At 35.0% G+C, this 19,138-nt stretch overlaps 1 pseudogene; it reads right to left on the reverse strand.

Annotated features, from left to right (window-relative positions):
* Positions 1-19,138, reverse strand: part of LOC113175929 (BCL-6 corepressor-like) — a 43,479-nt pseudogene that overhangs the window by 20,118 nt on the left and 4,223 nt on the right.

Here is a 19,138-nt window from a genome sequence, read left to right on the forward strand (position 1 = left end):
AAAAAGAACAAAAACCTCATATAATTTAAGACTTGAAGTTATGACATTAATTTTGTTATTCAAGGTCACTTAGGAATTTAATTTATCAGACAGTTCTAGATTAAATGTAAAAGGTCTAGGTGTTTTATACCCACTATATATTTGGGTCATTTAATACATATGATTTCTAAAATTCTGAAACAAAAAAAGGAGAAAAAAGGTTAAAAAGACTTTTTAAAAATCTACCATAGGGAAAGCTTTACCCCCAAATAGTATAGTCACACTATTTAGAAATAAGAGAAGTTGACCTCAACTTGTCCCAGTTGGTCAACTGTTTCATTTGCATCACCATATTCCTATTACATAATCAAAATTCTAAAATGACAGCTATTCATTTATCGCCTATGTGTACATGTTTGTACATTGTGCCTACATGGAAGACTTCCCTAGTAGTTTTTTTCATGGTGGCCATCAGAGAGGGCCTATAAATTAAAATGATAAACCTAATTGCCTCTTATTCACATTATAATTTTTGTGTAATAAATTAAGTGATTTCTGGGGCTAGGGTTGTGGCTCAGTGGTAGAGCCCTCAACTAATAAGTGTGAGGACTTGCATTCGATCCTCAGCACCATATCAAAGTAAATAAATAAAATAAAGGTATTGTGTCAACTACAACTAAAAATATTTTTTAAAATAAATTAAGTTGTTTAAAACTATTGGTAAAATAAAAATTTCCTTTATAATTGTTTACATGTACTTATTTTTGTTATATGTTTAAGATCATTAAAAGAGTAACTTTGACTTTGGCTCTAATATTCAGACAAAGCATAATGCCATACACAGTGCTTCCCTTAATTTTTGGATTTCTCTTTTGACAAGTAAATTAAATAATGAATATGCACCCCTGATAATATATATGATTTTTAAATTTGCTCTCTTTTATTTATACAATTGTGCTGAATGGGTCCATTAGTCAGAGCAGTGAAAAAAAAAAAACTGACTAAAACTACCTCAAAAAACAAAGCAAAACAAAAACCCTAAGGAATTAACCAACAAAAAAGATCAAGAACACCTACAATGAAAATTACTGAACACTCTATAGTGAAAATTACTGAACACTAAAGGAAATAATTGAAAAGGCCTTAGAAAATGGAAAGACCACCCATGTTCTTGAATGGGCAGAATTAATATTGTCAAAATGGCCATACTACCAAAAATCACTAAACAGATTCAATGCAATTCCCATCAAAATTCCAATGATGTTCTTCACATTGGAAATGGAAAATGCAATTATGATATTCATTTGGAAAAATAAGAGCACCCGAATAGCCAAAGCAATCCCTATTGAGAAAAAGGAGAGCAGGAAGCATCACAATACTGGAACTCAAATTATACTACAAACTTATCATAAGAAGAGTATAACACTGGCACCAATGAGACATGAAGACCACTGGCACAGAATAGAATACACAAAGAAAAACCCATATAAAAAAGTTGTCTCACTAGTTTGTCTAATTTGTGGCATTAGACAAAGGTGTCAGAAACATACTTTGCAGAAAAGATAGCATCTTTAATAAATGGGTATGGAAATCCATAGGTAGTAGAATGAAATTTAGCTCCTACCTATCACCATGCACAAAACTCAACTCAATAGTGGATCAAATACCTAGGTATATACCAGAAGCCCTATATCACCTAGAAAATAAATAGGTTCAACATTCCAACATATCAGCTTAGGACCCAACATCCACAACAAGACTCCTTAAGTACAAGAAGTTAGAAATAATCAATGACTGAGATTGGATCAAACTAAAGTTTCTTCACAGCAGAGAAAACAATCAAGAGCATAAAGAGAGCTGACAGAATGGGAGAAAAATCTTTGACACCTACACCTCAGATAAAGCATTAATCTCTAGAGTATACAAAGAACTATTTTAATTAACACCAAATAAATCAAATAACCCAATCAATAAATAGAAAAAGACACTTCAAAAAAGAAAAAAATGAATAGTCATTATATGAAAAATGTTCAACATCTCTGACAATTAGAAAAATGCAAATTAAAACCAGTCTGAGATTTTCCTCTCACCCCAGTCAGAATGGTAATTATCAAGAGTAAAAATAACAATAAACAAAGGCTGAGAATGTGGGCAAAAGTGTATACAGATACATTTCTGGTGGGACTACAAATTGGAAACCCTATCTGGATAGCAGAATGGAGATTCTTTAAAAAAATAGCAACAGAATCACCATTTGACCCAAATACCATTCCTTGTATATCCAAAATGTTAAATCAGCATACAACAACAACAGAGCCTGAGCAATATTTTAGCAGGACAATGCAAAACATTTAAGATATGGAACCAACATAGGAGTCTTTTATCAGATAACTGGATAAGGACAACGTGGTATATATTCATAATGCAGTATTTACCATACAGAAGAATGACTTCATAAAATCTGTGAGTAAATGGATGAATTTTGAGACTATTATTTTCAGACTATAATGTGAAATAAGCCAATCCCCCCAAATGAAAGGTTGAATGTTATCTGATATGTGTAAGTTAATATACAATGAAGGGAAGGATGGGTTAGGTGTTCAGTGGAGTATGTAAAATAGAAGGGAGTACATAAATGAATGAATGGAAGGGAGGGGAAATGCGATAAGAAGTAAAATAAATCTGAGATTATTTTCCTATATACATATACAAGTATTCCACAGTTAATCTCATCCTCATGTGCATCCACAATAAAGTAATGTAGAAAATATGAATGGGAAAACAGCAGAATGATCTAGAGGAAAGGGAGTGGGGATTGTAAAGGGGAGAGGAAGAGTGATACTGGAATTTGAATTGAATTATATATTTCCCGTGCTTCTTTAATTATGCCGAAATGAATTCTATTATCAGGTATAACTAAAAAGAACCAAATATAAAGGTTTTATGATATTGATTATTATCTTGTTATATTATGCAATAAAAGTAACAAATCAAAATTTCACCATGGCTACGGTTGAATCTTTTCTACTCTTTGGTTCTTTTCTAAAAACATTTGTAATCAGATTCTAAACACATGAAAAAAATTAGCCAATGTTAATAAGCCAAAGGTCAAATAATCTGATATGTGGATGCTAATACCAATATTGGAGGGAGAAAGAACACGTTTAGTGGATTAGACAATGGAAAATGCAGTGAAGGGAAGGAGATGCGAGTAGAAAAGACAGTATAATGAATATGACATAGCTTCCATATCTGTATTCATCTATGAATACACCACAGTGAATCTCACCATCATGTACCTCCACAAGACTGGGATCCTAATTAGAATAGGACATATTTCATGCTTATATAAATATATCAAAATAAAGACTTCTGTCAACAATATTTCATTACCATAAAGAATAAATAAGAATAAAAAGACATAAAAATAAAACAAGAAATCTAATATTTTTCTGAATAAATTCATTCTATTAAAATTGATTTTCTTTGATTAATTTGATAAAAATTATTATAAATATAGACAAATGTATCTTCTCAGAATTAGTAGTTATACAAACTGGACTTATTGTGTTGTTGGTTTTAGTCAGTATTCTCTTTAAAACTTTTACTGAAAGTGAAATAGTTTTCAAAATTCTACATAAGCAAATCCCCTAAAAAATAATGTCAGTGTTTTATGATAGAAAGCATCACCTAGAGAAACAGAGCTGAACTTAACAACACAGTCAGGTAAAAAGTGGCCTGAAAACTCTACTATCTAAATCACAAATATGTCTAAAAGAATTTTGACTCTGACTCCTGGTCACTAGTCAATACGCCTCTCTTTTCTTGGTTCAATGCAAGATCATATTTTAGCAGTAACCAGCATACCTTCATTTATCCCATACCTGAATACAGGACAGTTGATCATCCTGTTTTCTACAAAAAACCCTGATAAAAAGAGATTATAAATCGATGTGAAACTGAGCAAATCAAAATGGGACTGCTAGTATAAACTCTCACAAATAAAATATATAAACACAGAAGCACCCTGTTCTTGCATCGACCATTATCATTTCATAGTATATGATGCACTCTTCCTCATTTTGTTTTTCAAGCTTCCCTTTGCCTCAAACTCTTTAAATAAATCTTATAATTTAATATGGCATACATTCTCCAATGCAGTGCTCTGCTAAAGCCAAATAAAATTACTCTTTGAACAACCTATTTTATTTTTGACTGACATCAGTATTACCTCTGACAAATAGGTGGTGGGAAAGTTACACAGGGTTAGAGTGAGTAATCTATCTCAAGGATATTTTGAAAGGCTAAAAGGACAAACCCACACTGAGTAGGTCATGAAGAGAAGCCAAGTCCAAGTGCTCTATAGCTAAGCTATTATAGTCTTGCACCAAATTGGTAGAAGTAGCAACATCTGAGGGAAAATGCTGAGGATACTGTCTCAGACAGAGACCACTCAGGTATGCACCTTTTCCCACCTCTAATTGCCTGAGCCCCAACATGTCCAGCTACTTCTTAGCTTCACCCCCCACATACCCACTTTCAGAACTCCCATGCACAAATAAGCAACAGCACAAATACAGCTGGTGGCTTATTTTGATAATCAGAATTGACATAGGCACATTGATGTCGCTCTATAATCACAGATTACTGAGGCAAGAGGATTACAATTTTGAGGTTAGCCTCAGCAATTTAACAATATTGTGTATGTGAGTCAGCCATGAACAGGGGAGTAGGGAAGGACCAGTTAAGGTATACTAACTTACAAAGAAATTAACATATTAAAGAGAGTGCCCAAGTCAAAGGAGATAAGCAGGATAATAAAGAATTTTATCAAACTGGGCAAAAACAAAAGAAAGTTATTTCAAAAGGAAAGGAAGCTAAACCATAAAACTCTCTGCTACAGAGATATTCAAGGACAAATCAGTAGGAAAGTGGCTTTATTCAAAGTCAATTTGGGGGAAGATGAAAAAAATCATTGTTTCAAAAGTTCCATCTCCAAAAGGCAAGAAAGAGAGTTTTAAAAAGGTTTGGGGGAACATTTTGATAAAAGACCTAATTTCATGTTTTGATTAGGTTTTTCACTTCTAGGAACTTCATAGGATTTAACACCTGAAGCATTTTGATCCTGACAAAGAGAGCAAATAACTGCAACTTTTCATTTTAGAGAGGAAGGACCCAGATGTAGTCTTTAAAATATCCATGATAAGACCCACATCAACTTCTCTGAGGAATACATTCAGTCTGCCCCAAACATATGCATTTTCCACCATTCTAATAAAAATAAGCTCTGCTTGCTACTATATGCAACTCATTTGAAATTCTTCCTGTGAAACTCCAAGAACTTGAGGCTGAGAAACCATGCAATTGCTTGAGTTCTGTGGGATGTTACTCTCCAACAGCAAGACAGTCAGCAACTTAGAGGACCCTGTACCAAAAATTTAAAAAAAAATAGAATTGGAGATGTAATGCAGCATTAAGTTGTCTCTCATTCAGTTATCAGTGCAAAGACAGGCAGTGGAAAGAAACCCAATAGGTTCATTTAAAAAAGAAATCCCCCAGTTATCAGCTTGTAGATTATATTAGATTCTACCAGATGTAAGTACACAATAGTCTCCCTTGCTGGATATAAAAAGAATATCAAAATATATTTTTCTTTTCACATAAGAACTGAATAGATCACCAGAATCCAGTTAGAGGGGGGCTGACAATAACAGCTTGCTGGATCCGGTGATGTGAAGGGGGTGGGTTTTTCTTTCAAGTCCTTCTCCCTACCCATTTCCTCCATCTAATGTCCTCACCATGTACCTACAGGAGCAGCCACCAGATGCTGGGAGCTTCTGAATCTCTGAGGCACTAATAAACACACTCACCTCATATCCAAGCCAGGCAGCCCGCTGCAGCAGGGTCTCACCAGCGTTCTTATTGACAGCAAGTTTCCGTGTTTCTGGTGGCATGAGTCAAGATTTGGTGGTCTCCTTACAGAAACTTGAGCAAGGAAACTCTGTGGATTGGAAAACTGGCAGCAATTGTTTCAAGTGATCAAAAGGTTTCTGTTCCTGCTTACCAGGTGCAAGATCACAGTGCAAATAGGGCTCCAGCAGCTTTCTGAATCTTTGGACAGTCACCTAACATGAAACCAGGAAATATACACAGTTAAATCTGTGTCCTTCTAACATCTACCACTTTCCCCTCCTTTTTCCCAAGTGACAAGACTGTGTGGAAAAAAAAGATTTTTATTCTTCCCGAAAGTGAGACATTAAAGTTGCACAGATTGAGGTAGTTTAAACACTAAGAGTTTGCAGTTTTACCATTATCCAGGAAAAAGTGTGGAGTTATAATTTACAGGTGGTCTAAAAAAAGATAAAACAGAAAAGCCTTATCCTTGAGAGTAACCTGGAAGGGGCAATGTCTAATATGCTTAATAATGGGACAAGAGTTGAGATACCTTATTGTTAGTATTCTCCACGTAGTAGTCCACTGCCAGGGGTAAGCCCTGCCTAGGATCCTGACATATCAAGTGCTTGGTTTTACACAGTCTCTTCCCAGATGGTTTCTCACTCTTGTCAGAGTACTTCTGCAGCAGGGAGGCAGACAGGCAGTCCTCTTCTTTATGAATGCATAGATCATCAGGATTTTGGCTTTCTTTACATTTCTGCTGTTTGACATGTGGCCATCTGAAGATTGGCTTAGCCTGTCTCTTGTCATTTGCATTTTTGGATAAAAGGCACTGTATAGGCAAAGATCCAGATAACATAGGCAAGCCTAAACAGTAGAGGAGACAAGTATGTTAGAGGGAGGTAGAGAAGAACTAAACATTACACAACTAAAGCCAGTGAGGAAATAAAAGCACATTGTTAACAGTGATCAGCATAACCTGCCATAAAAATTAGTGATATGCCAAAAATATTTTCAAAGCAGTGATATTTGAGTGATTCAACACTTAAAAAGCCAACTAGCTTAACTTTCCAGCTCTAAATCGCAAATTTCTTAAAGAGCCAAGACAAACAGACAGAAGACTGATCTTTCTAAACATTTTAGAAGTGTAGATGGCAGACAACATATGGTCCTTTATACCTTGTTCATTGTCACTAGATTTGAGGGACTTTTTCAGCCAGCCTCTGTTATCTTTGTCCTTTACCCTTTTTCTGTTGGGGTTTCTCTTCTGTGGTGCCATTCCCTTGGATTGTGATCTCAGGCTGAATCTTCTGCATCATTACTTCTTTCCTGCTTTGGTGGTCACTACTACTCTCTGCTAATGATGCCAGTTGATCCCATTGTTCAGTAAGGTGCAGCAGGTGGTGGTATTTTTTAAGATGGTGCTCTGTTAATTTGATGCACATATTCAGGTTGACCAGCTCACTAGACTAAGGGTTCTCCAAGTGCTTTAAGGAATTGTCATTTCTCTCAGAAGCTACTTGTCTAATGGGAAGTAACAACAAACACGCTTTGGGGACAAACTATTACCATCACTAATAGTTGCGGGGAGATGGAGGTGATTATCAGGTCCTCTATCTGTCTTAATTATCTCTGGGGTAGGTGCCACTAACTAACTTTGAGAAGACAGGAAAGATACAGTGTGAGAATAACATTGAAGCAGTATGGAAATAGAAATGCCCACTGCCACTTCCTAGGCTTCCCCAGAGATTATGTCTATAGTAGCACTACTCGACAACCCAAATCTCTTGTTTGTGCATCCTGGACACATACAGAGACACCGGAGTATGCAGTGAAATTAGCCAAGCTCACCTTTAGAGAACCTTCTTCACTTGGGTTTCATCAAGGAGGCTTCTGGCAGCTCTTTCATAGTGATCTCAGTATGGCTGCTGTCACCTGAAACTGTGTGCTTCCTTTTCAGCAGGAGTGTGGGATTCTGCAGTATATTGGCATCGACCTGGTCTGGCAGCTCACTCACAAGTGGACTCTCCATGAAGCAGTTCTCCATAGAAATATTTTTGTCCACTAAAGTTTCTAAGAAACCATGCTTGTTTCTATCACTATGTTCACCTACAAGGATAGAAGAGAAGAATACACAGAAAGGTGAAAAGAAGCTCAAGAAAGCAGGATTCAGGAAGCAGGTAAAAATTTTGGCCAACATATAGGGGTTCTGTGTTTGGGACTGGGGTCCTGGATGACTTCATGGCTGTGGCATGCTTGGTGCCTGGGAAAGTTTCTGTGCAAAGGCATAGGATGCCCGGTTGCTATGGTAATGCCCTCCATTATAGAGTTTTATCAGCTTGGACCTTAATCTTAGGCACAAAACTCCTGGGAATACAGGAACTTGCTTGCTTGATAACTATAATGTTTCACCAAGCTCCAGTGCTCCTGGAGCTCCCCACCTAATGGACCTTCTTGAGAACTGCACATTGTAACTATGAAATGTAACTGCAGAATAAGCAACCTTACTGATAGTCTAAACAATAATGTGGTTATTGGTACTAATGACCTAATGTGACCTATTGGTATAAATAAACGTGACCACTTGGACAAAGAGCCCCTCTGCCACCTTCCCTGCCTCTGCACCTTGTCTCTGTCTACTCTTTATTATTATTCTTTATAAATGGATACCAATATTAGCGCATAAGAAAAGTTCTTTCCCCAAAAGTTCTCTCTGTCCACAGAGAGTTTGAGATAACAAATCGGCCTTAATAGAGACCCTTCCAGACATTGTCAGGTAAGAGTAAAGGGAGTACCTTACTTATGCTGGAATAGACTTTTGACACACCTCTTTTTCATAGGCTGGAAATGATCACTAATCAGTAGACTATGGGTAATTCTCTATTTCTATCTGATGCTCAATGATGTCATCAGGTGGAACTATCTCTCCTATTTAGCAAGGCTATATAAGTTGATGTATTTTTCTGATTAGTCTTATTTTATCCAACTATAAAGGTTTTTACATTCTGTCTTTATCCAAAGGCCAATTTATCCAGAGTTAACTCTTGAATACATTCAAAAATTTGTTTTAATAAATCCTTACAAAGTTACAAAATGTATGTGTTGGCAATGAGTCTGATAAGTGTCAAGGACAAAAATGATGGCTAACCTGAAATTCTTTTGAGTTCATATCCACGATACCTGTTAAGATTTCTATACCTGACATTTCCAATTGTACAAACTTGTCATATATCTGTAGATCGTGTATTTAATATCAAAATTGACATTTAGACAAATGAGCATTCAAATTAAAAATTTAAATTAAAAAATGGATCCAAATAACTTAATGCAAATCAAATAATCAAATAAAAATATAAATGTCTTTAAGGTTCTAACTTATGAGTTTTTCTAGATGATCAACAATAAAGTCTTAACTTTTAAAAAAAATATATAAAAAATAATATTCATTACTTCTAAAATTTTTCTTCAATAAAACAGGGGTAAATAATACTATTAATCATGTTTTTCTTATATTTTATGTTATAATTAAAATAAATAAATTTAACATAAAAGAGATTAATCTTCATGAGTATAGTTTCTTAAATACATAAATTAAAAATTATAGATAATGCCAAACTCATTTTTTCTAGTTGTTAAAGAAATAGGACACTGCCTCCTCTCTTTATTTAATTCCTTCTCTAAAGCAGGCTTAACAAAAAATTTAAAAGATTATCATTAATAATGGTGGATCAAATTTCAATATATTTCATTGATGGTTTTTGTTAAAACACCTTATGCTTTTGTAACACTAGTTGCTGATTATAATAAAAAATCATATATATTAGAATAATTATATTGTCTTCATTTGTCAGGTTATGATATTTTGCCTTTTACTGTTATGTATGGTCAATTAAATACTGATGCCCATACTAACATTTTATCTATAGCAGACTTGGAAATTCATGTTTTATATCTTACTTATGGAAAAACTTTATATATCCAATATTTATAGTTCTTTGTCTACTATCAATTTGTATTTACAAATTTGTATTAACAAATTTTTACCACCAATTGATTTTCACATGCCTCATGATGAACAATTCTCTTTGTTTTATCAGGTTCTCTTGTTCCTTAATTTCTACCATTCCTCTTATAAATGGATTAAATGTGTACATAAATAGAGGTAAACAAAGAGGAGTAATATCTGTTCTTATTAACTGTTAAGGTCTATAAACAAGTCAAGATGGCGCCTGGCATTTTGCTAGAGGGAGTGGTTTGTGAAGTAACGCCAGCGAGCCATTAAGTGTGGAGATTCCTTATTGGTTGACTGCTGTATCTAGTTTATGTTAATTAAGATAAGCTGTGTGTAATGTATACATACCCCTCCTGTCCTACAATAAAGGGCTCTCACTCCTGCTGTATCAATGTACACAAGTTGCTCGTCAACCCCCGGTTATTTTGATGCAGCCGGACTGTGGCAATTAACGATAAATGGACTTACTATTATATCCTACCGCAAATCTCTCCACAGCAAGCAGAGTTAACTACCATTTTCCTGGCACTAAAACTATTTTCTATTACTTTATTGTTATTACACATTCTCAATAAAAAACTAAACTTGTTCCTCATATTTTTATAACTGTATTATGCCCTTGTTTGATTCCAATTTACTATTTCTTTTGTTAACCCTTTAAACTCTTTTAAGTTTCACATGTCTCCTAACTTCCTCTTTCATACACACAAGGCCACACCAAAATCCTGAACCTTTGTTGGAAGATTAAGCTCACACAGATAAAGGTATAAAATCCCTTTGTTTTTTATTTCCATATACTGTAAAATCCCATGGATTTTTTTCATCAAAATGCTCGATTACAAAAGAAAATGTTTTCCATCTCTTCTCAACAGGTTTATGCATGCTATTGTCAACAACTACTCTCACCTTTCAGGCCCCTATGTAAAAATCTGTAAATCTATAAGGCCTACATTCTAATACACTTTGACAAATGGATGTTACCCATTTCCCTCCTTTTCATCCTCACTCCATTGTTCTTCACATTTTTATTGATATTCATTCTAAATTCTTTGGGGATAGTACCAAAAGGTCTGATAAGTATCTACTTACATTTCTCATTTATTGCTTTGTTTTGCCACCAAAGGCAAGCCAATTCATTTAAAAACAGATAAGTCTCTACATACACATCTTGTGCTTTTACACAATTTTGTAATCAATGAAATATAATTATAAATCATAAAATTCCTCATAATCCTACTGGACAGGCTTTGGTTAAACAAACATATTGTACTCTTAAAACTTACCTTTTAAAATAAAACAAAAAGGGGATCTAGTCTCTCTCATATTAATAATGCTTTAAATATTGTTTTACTTATAAGTAATGTGCTCAATATACAATGCAAAATTTATACTCTCAACTGGTCATCCACTTTGGATAGATATTTTATTCCAAAACAGCCATTACCAAAAAATTATGTAATATGTTGGTTTCCAACAGACCCAGGCAACAAGACCCTATGCCTTTGATCACATAGTAAAAGGACAGACTACTATGTTTACACCAACAACTCCTATTTGGACTCCAGCTTGATGCATGATTACTGTCAATTACGAAAAGACATCAAGGACTTCACAATCTGATCCCCAAGTTTCGTTGGATTGTGGATTAGGACACTGATCCAAACAAAAGGACACTGATCACTCTCCTTGAAAGATATGATACACTAAAAGAGGACCCTAAGCTACTAGAGTTCCAGTGACTTGGTGAGGTACAAAATCATTAACAACATCAACTCAATAGCTCTTGGCTCAAATGGGGATAAAATGTACTCCAGAAAACTTAGTTACTGCTTTGATTGCTAAAACACATAAATCTCTGTAAATACTTTGGTCTTAACAATAATGTCATTGTGCTGTTGTACCCCAGCTATGGAAATTGAGCACAGTCAGACTCTTTAACTTCTAAAACTCATTATAATTTATGTACAAAAATATTCATGGTACCCACTGTTGTCTTAAAAGGCTAATTGTATTCTCACCATTCCTACAGGATTTACTAGGCTACCATCCTATATAATGTATTCATAAAAGGTCTACAATTTTTTCCCCCTTGATAAAAAACTGTGATGATTCATTAAGCTTTCTCTAAGGTATCCCTGGCCTACCAGTCAGGGCTTACAAAACCACTGTAAAACTGGACTGTGCTATGGTAAATAGTATTAATCATACACCTATGACAATTAATATGCTTAATGAAAAACGAAAACAATATCATCAAACCATACTTGACAATCAGGCTGCAACTGAGTATTTATTATTATTGCATCATATAGGATGTCAGGAGTTTTAATAGGTGTTACTTTAACTTAAGTGATAATAGTAACTCTATTTTGAAGGAGTTAAATTACTTTAATGATAACATTGATAAGTTCTGACAAGATGATAGAGGTGCAGACTTACTGAGTTGGCTAACTTCATGGTCACCCAATTCTACTTGGGTCAATTATTCATAGGTGGATGTTTACTAATATGGCATTTATTATGTTATGCTTGTTGTTGTCAATGCCTACCCTATTTTTTGCCTCTACCAGAATTAAGAAGAAAACTAATATTATGCATCCAAAGACCTTAAATAACAAGAAAGGGGAGTTGTAGAAATTCTGTGTTTGGGACTGGGGTCCTGGATGACTTCATGGCTGTGGCATGCTTGGTGCTTGGGAAAGTTTCTGTGCAAAGGCATAGGATGCCTGGTTGCTACCATAATGCTCCATGCTATAGTCTTAATCAGCTTTGATCTTAATCTTAACTCCTGGGAATACAGGAATTGCTTATTTGGTAAATACAGTGTTTCACCAAGCTCCAGTGCTCCTGGAGCTGGCCACCTAACAGTCACTTCAGACAATGGACCTTCTTGAGAACTGCACAAAGCTCCTAGCATTGCACATTGTAGCTATGAAATAAAACTTCAGAATAAACAACCTTACTGATAGTCTAAAAAATAACATGGTTATTGGTACTAATGACCTAATGTAACCTACTTTTACAAAGAGCCACTCTGCCACCTTCCCTGCCTCTGCACTTTGTCTCAATTTACTCTTTATTATTATTATTCTCTACACAAAGTAATCTGTGATTGACAGATCTTTGTTTGAAAAGTGAAATCTGCACTTTCTTGGAACAAAATACTCAGAGACAGAACTTTCCAAAGAAAAGGGCACAACTAAAATCATCAACAAATAAAATAGAAAGTGAGAAATCTACAATAATTGTCCCCCTTAATAGCAGGTTTTTTTCAATTATATTATTGTATGTCCACTTGCAGCCTGAAAATATAACCTGGAACATTCATGATCAAAGCAATTAATAATTGTTAAATTACAAGCAATTATGAGTAGTAAGATAAAATCTCACATCATGCTATCCTGACTAGTAGAAATGGAAGTGAATCATCTATTTGTCCAGTGTTTTCTCACTGTGTACACAATCTTCAAGTTAGTTACTCAGCAACCATGTCAATTATCAAAATGTGCTTTTTCACATAACCTCCACTTCACTTTTTTCACATAATCCTTAGTTTTATTAAACTAATAAAACCCTTATTTTACACAAAGTCAAAGAATAGCAATTCTGGCAGTTTGCATAAAACAGAGAAATTATAAATGCATTATTTAATTGAAAAAGAAAGAATTCTCAATTTAATGAAAGAAAAACACAATAGGCTAAAGTTGTTAAAATCTAGGGTAAGTATCATATGATTAAATGTGATGCTAACTCTGAGTGACACCTTCACATATCAATCAGAGTACCAATTGTAAAATCCATTTAAAAATGTAAATGTATGTTTATGTATATATTCATATACATTCATATATAGGTATATACTAGTGTATATTAAAGTATGATTGTTGGGGTTTAAGTGTGTAGAGTTTAGCTCCCTCAGCCTGACTTTTTGTAAGGAGCTGTGGCTGTGATTTAGGTCAGCTGAAGGCAAGCCTCAGCTAGGAGGAGGAAAACTTCTCTTCCCCTTATCACAAGACACAAGCTTCTGCATGGTTTGGCCTAGAGGAAGAAGCTTCCTGCATACTGGACCTGGGAACAGTACATTCGGGGATTAGATAATGTCTACAAAGAACTTTGGGAGGGTACTTATCAAATGAACAGGAACAATCTGAATTTAGCTCTGTGTACCCGCTGAGACATGATATTTGGGCAATGTAGATGAAATGTTCCTGAAGAATTGCTTGCTTTGTTAGAAGAAGAATATAAAAGAAACTTACAAATAAACCTCAGCATGCAGTTGCAATTGCTGCCTTGGCTCTGCATCCCCTGTGTCCCAGTGATTTTGCGACCCTCACCCAGGGACCCGAACGCACTAGACGTTCACATATGACACTCATTATAAAATCATAAAAGGTATTCAAAGGATGTAAAATTTGTTCTGGTACTGGTGATTCAACAGGGGTGCTCTACTGATGAACTAAATTCCCAGTTTTTTATTCTTTATTTTTAAATGGGATTATGCAAAAGTTGTTTATGTCACTGCTAAGTTGCTGACACTGGCCTTCAATTTGGGTTCATCCTGCCTCAGCCTCCCGAGTCACTGCCATTATATTTCACTATCAGGTCTGACTCTAAAATAGTTTTTTAAATAAAGTAAAAAATATTGTATATGTGATAGAGTTGACAAATTAATGGGATTCTGGAGAAGTAAATAGATATCAAAAGTATAGGAAAGAGCAGAATGAATCAAACATAACTTCCCTATGTTTATATATGAATACATAACAAGTAAGACTCCACATCAAGTACAACTATATGGGATCCTAATTAGGAAAAAATATACTCCGTTTATGCATAGCATGTCAACATGCACTCTATATCATCTATATCTAAGAAAACACACATTAAATTTTTATAAACGTATTATTGTTATTATGGAAATTAATTTTATTTTAAAGCTTTTATACAAACTATATTTTTGCCCTTCTTAATTTCATTTTGCATTTTCCTCATGAAACATTATAACTGTTTCTTGTTAGTGTTTTACAGGACTACTATTTTATCAGAATAACCTGAGTTAATATAAAGTAACAAGCCGTTACCTCAAGGTCAGATAGGATATGATGGCTGACTCTTAGCACTAATTTTGACCCCCATTACATTAAATGGAGAACTACTAAATGATACAAATTAAAGCTAAAAACAATCATATCACTTAAAGATTAATCAAACTTGTCAAGTAGTTATTTAAAACCAAAGCCATGAAGGTCAATAATGAAAAGCAGCTAATATTTTTTCTGTTGCCCTGTATGGTCAATAAGTATGCAGGGGATGATGGGACCCTCTCTAAGTGACTTTTAACTGATGGATCAACCTACCATTCTATCAGGGGACCAGGAAGACACTAGAGAAAAAGAAACCAATCAGTGTACATTCCGTAAAGCAAATAGTCATTGGCAAGGGAAATATCTCTAAATTTCCAAGGTAACACATTTGTGGTTACCAAGATCCTGATGATGAATGGCATAACTGGTAGAGGATCCGTAAGAAGACAAGAAACTTCTCATATGTACTCAAATTTTATTTACTTGGCCCTAAACAATTGGAAGAAAAACATAACCAATGCAAAGATATTTAATGGTCATACAGAGATACTTAAAGTTCAATTGTCCTTTTCAGTGTAATTTGAAATGCATGCTTGGGTCAATCATACCAAAAGAAAGTATAGCCAAGAAGTTATTATGCAGAAACACCTGATAATAACTATAACAAAAGACTCTGCCAGAGTTAAGTTTTTTCTGAGTTAATTTGAGCCTAAACTTATACATCTAAAGGTTTTCTTAAACTCCTACATAGAAAAACTTAATCTGTTTTTCTTTGGTATGATAATCTAGCTCCAATATTTATTCCTCACAGGTCTCAAAAACATAATGTGGTACATAGTTAGCCCTAATTTTTTTATCAGGAGAGCACTAATAATATAGATAAGATCTCTCCATTCAATATGGAAATAAGACTAATGATAAAGTTCTTTTACACAAACGAGGTGGCACTGTATAACATAACTAAGTTCAAGTGGGGCATCAGTATCATCATAATGAAACAATTGGCTAATGCTTCTTAAATGTTAAGTCATCTTCTCTCATAAGTCAATGCTGTTGGACTCCACCTTAAGCTGTAATTATTTTCTTCATAGTTTTAAAAGACTGGATGAATAAAACATCTTGTGAAAATTTCTGTGTTATTTTAAAAAGTGCTTTGCTACCTGTTATTTATTGGGTTAACATGATCTCTGTTCTATTAATCCAGTAGCCTGCCTAAGCCACCATGGAACTCTGAATCACCCTGATGCTAAATATATTTTATTGTCCATCACTCATCCTGACAGGGATCAAGGCACTTGAGTCTCTTTCCTATATATACCACCTTCTCAGCAGGAAAAAACAAAAACTCATATAAAACCATCATCCAAAATCCTAAAACAATTTAGTAAACCCAGTACTTAGGTGGGTTACAATAGCTGTCAGATACATGAACTGTACAGTCCTAAAGTTCTAAGAACAAGGATGAATATGCTGACCTAACATGCTTCTTTTTGAAGGTCAATTAGCCTAAGGCCACTCTGGCCTGACTGGCTATGTCAATAAAATTGCCATTTTTATCAGTAAACAACCTGGTACCTAAAGATAAATAAAGGCCCAAAGTTTCCTAACTGCTGATTTTAAAAACACAAGTTACCCTTTATGATTTTCATGGAGACCAGTTTCCACAATTCAGGAACATAGAATAATTGTGAAACAAAGTCCCCCAATCTAAGCTACAGAAGTCAATTTCTAGATGAAATTATAATCATATTCCTCATAGAATGATTCCTTCCCCCCTCTACACAACTTACTCCAAATATTACTCCCAATTTGTATCATCCCTCTCATCCTCTTCATCCTTCTTATAAGGTCATTCCCAGCATTTAGTCACCTCTGGGCAAGCTTCTCTCTGTCCTTGGCAAGAAGTAAGCTTTTGTCCTCAGGATACAGACTCATGAAGAGATAAGGGTCATTTTTCCTCTTCAGAATATCCAGGGCATGGCAAATAATGCCACATCTATTCTAGCAGAGAAATGTCAATATCTCTCCAAATATTTCACTTTCTCACAGTGGTACCTCAGATGAACCAAGGAGTTGAGTCTGGGACTCATCAATCAGATTCCCTTCAGGTATTTGTAGATACACCTAACCCAAACATATAGCCCAGGTAGGTTTTCCATCATGGTACAATCCTATTACAATGTTTGGCCTTAGGCCCCCCAAAAATAAGTTGCTTAAATCTCTAGTCCAATTTGTGCTTAAGTGAACACAGACAAAAGAACAACTTCTATAGTTGTGTTGGCAGTGATGATTAGGCTGTAAGACCTTACTTAGACTATTCTGTGATCCTATTAACCAGAAAAGAAAAACAACACTTATGAATCTGCATCCTTCAGCTCTAATATAGGTGGATATCATCAAAGGAAGAGAAAATACTTACCCAAGAATGTTATGATTCTCAGACCAGCTTAGACTTTATCATCATTATTTATAAAATATAAGCATGTGACATGAATTCTTTGGTCTTTCCTGAAGACCCTGGAATAGTGGTTAATTTGATACAGAATAAAAATAAAAGAACTGTTCAAAAGCACTGTGTGAAAATTAAAAAGAAAAAAAGTACTTTCAAACTTTTTAAGTATCCTCTCACGCATGAAAAACTAATAGTTCGAAAACAGAGGTGAGTGATACTTAATGCCTTCCAGGGACACTGCCAGAGAGCAGCATAGACTGAATAGGGACGACCCAAATAGAACCACCTTTCTCTGCCACCTTCCATAGCAGATATTCCCTCCTCTACAATCAGAGAATCTCTTAAACATAAATGTTTCACATTCAATACTACATCTTACATTTGAATTTTAGAGCCCATGCAGCCACCTCTTATTTATAATAGCAATAACCCCTCTAAGGCCTCTTGTTCAGAGAGATTTTCTACTTAAGTCTTATCCTATTCAAATTACCTAGCTCCTTTTCTAAAAAATGTAATGAATTTATGTCTCACTATATATCTCTGCCAAAACTTCTGACATCTTTTGATGGAAAAAACAAAACAATATCAGGAAGCCTTGTGATCAATCATTTTGCAAATGGCTTCGTCTCCCTGCTTCTTGCTCAACAAAACCATCAAACAATTTCTCTGTCTATCCTGAGATTTCCCATATGGGAAAGGCTGACACAGATATATAAAGCACCGTTTCATATACCACCATTCACAAAGAGCCAGGCAGGTAAAGGTGAAGCACAAGGATGACCCTGTGTGACTCACATACCTAATCAGTTAGAAATGGCACTAGATAGACTATTGCTCATCATACAATCAATCCTCCTTTTCCTCATCCCGGGAGAACCCAAATAGCATCAACGGTAGTTACGCATACTAAATTTTGGTTAGGAACCGACTGTTGTTAGATTCTCATTTCGGTAAGATCACATTACTCACACAGTTTAGCTTCCTATCTTTGAGAGGCACTTTTTCTAAACTAGTTTTAATACATTGTTTTCCCAATCCTCATAGTCATTATAAGGAACAAAACTAAAATAAAAAAAAACTTAGCTATGATTATGATTCCTAAGTAAACCCTTGTCTCTGCTGATAAGACATTATACTAGCATAACTTCATATGAAGCAGTACTTATCCTAGTGGATATTTGCAGTGACTACTCAAGATATACAGGCTACCATTTAAAAAGAGCCTCCATTTCACACATGTTGATTTGTACTTTCCCAAATGAAGCCACTTCAATGTTACTCAGAGTATTACTCGGTCAGGCAAAGGTAGAGACCGACTCTAACCATTAGATGTTATCATCTCTTCTCTTTTAGCCTTTTATAAAAACCAGGAAGCCTTATGTCCATGTACATGCAATCTAGGCAGAAGTGAATATGTCTGAATTGATCATGATTTAACATAGTTTCCTGCAACTCAGTTATATGGCTCACAGCCACTATTTGTTATACTGTGTCATAGCAACATGTGATTTTTGTTATGCACATTTAAAAGCCAGCATGGCAACTGAGTAGCTTCCTATGGTTGCAGCCATGATTGGTAGCCCTAATAAGGGGAAGGGTTCAAGATTATTCAGCATTGCCCTGGTTACAAATTCTCTCTTCAAATAGCTCAATCACCTTCCTTTGGCAAAGGATTCCTTGTTTTGATTCACCCCCTCTGTAGTGCAGACATCAGCC

This window comes from Urocitellus parryii, chromosome Y, assembly GCF_045843805.1.
Source record: "Urocitellus parryii isolate mUroPar1 chromosome Y, mUroPar1.hap1, whole genome shotgun sequence".
NCBI classification, from domain to species: Eukaryota; Metazoa; Chordata; class Mammalia; order Rodentia; family Sciuridae; genus Urocitellus; species Urocitellus parryii.